Raw genomic sequence first — 952 nt, 5'->3', positions numbered from 1 at the left:
TGTCTTGCATTAGGAGGAACCCAGGGCCAACCGCACCAGCATATGGTCTCACAAGGGGTCTGAGGATCTCATCTCGGTACCTAATGGCAGTAAGGCTACCTCTGGTGAGCACATGGAGGGCTGTGCGGCCCCCCAAAGAAATGCCACCCCACACCATGACTGACCCACCGCCAAACCGGTCATGCTGGAGGATGTTGCAGGCAGCAGAACGTTCTCCACAGCGTTTCCAGACTCTGTCACGTCTGTCACATGTGCTCAGTGTGAACCTGCTTTCATCTGTGAAGAGCACAGGGCGCCAGGGGCGAATTTGCCAATCTTGTGCTGTAAGCACAACCCCCACCTGTGGACGTCGGGCCCTCATACCACCTCATGGAGTCTGTTTCTGACCGTTTGAGCAGACACATGCACATTTGTGGCCTGCTGGAGGTCATTTTGCAGGGCTCTGGCAGTGCTCTTCCTGCTCCTCCTTGCACAAAGGCAGAGGTAGCAGTCCTGCTGCTGGGTTGTTGCCCTCCTATGGCCTCCTCCACGTCTCCTGATGTACTGGCCTGTCTCCTGGTAGCGCCTCCATGCTCTGGACACTACAAACCTTCAGACACAGCAAACCTTCTTGCCACAGCTCGCATTAATGTTCCATCCTGGATGAGCTGCACTACCTGAGCCACTTGTGTGGGTTGTAGACTCCGTCTCATGCTACCACTAGAGAGAAAACACCGCCAGCATTCAAAAGTGACCAAAACATCAGCCAGGAAGCATAGGAACTGAGAAGTGGTCTGTGGTTATCACCTGCAGAACCACTCCTTTATTGGGGGTGTCTTGCTAATTGCCTATAATTTCCACCTGTTGTCTATTCCATTTGCACAACAGCATGTGAAATGTATTGTCAATCAGTGTAGCTTCCTAAGTGGACAGTTTGATTTCACAGAAATGTGATAGACTTGGAGTTACATTG

The sequence above is a fragment of the Oncorhynchus kisutch genome, linkage group LG10 (genome assembly GCF_002021735.2).
Source record: "Oncorhynchus kisutch isolate 150728-3 linkage group LG10, Okis_V2, whole genome shotgun sequence".
Lineage (NCBI taxonomy): Eukaryota > Metazoa > Chordata > Actinopteri > Salmoniformes > Salmonidae > Oncorhynchus > Oncorhynchus kisutch.
Note: the sequence above shows the minus strand (reverse complement) of the source record.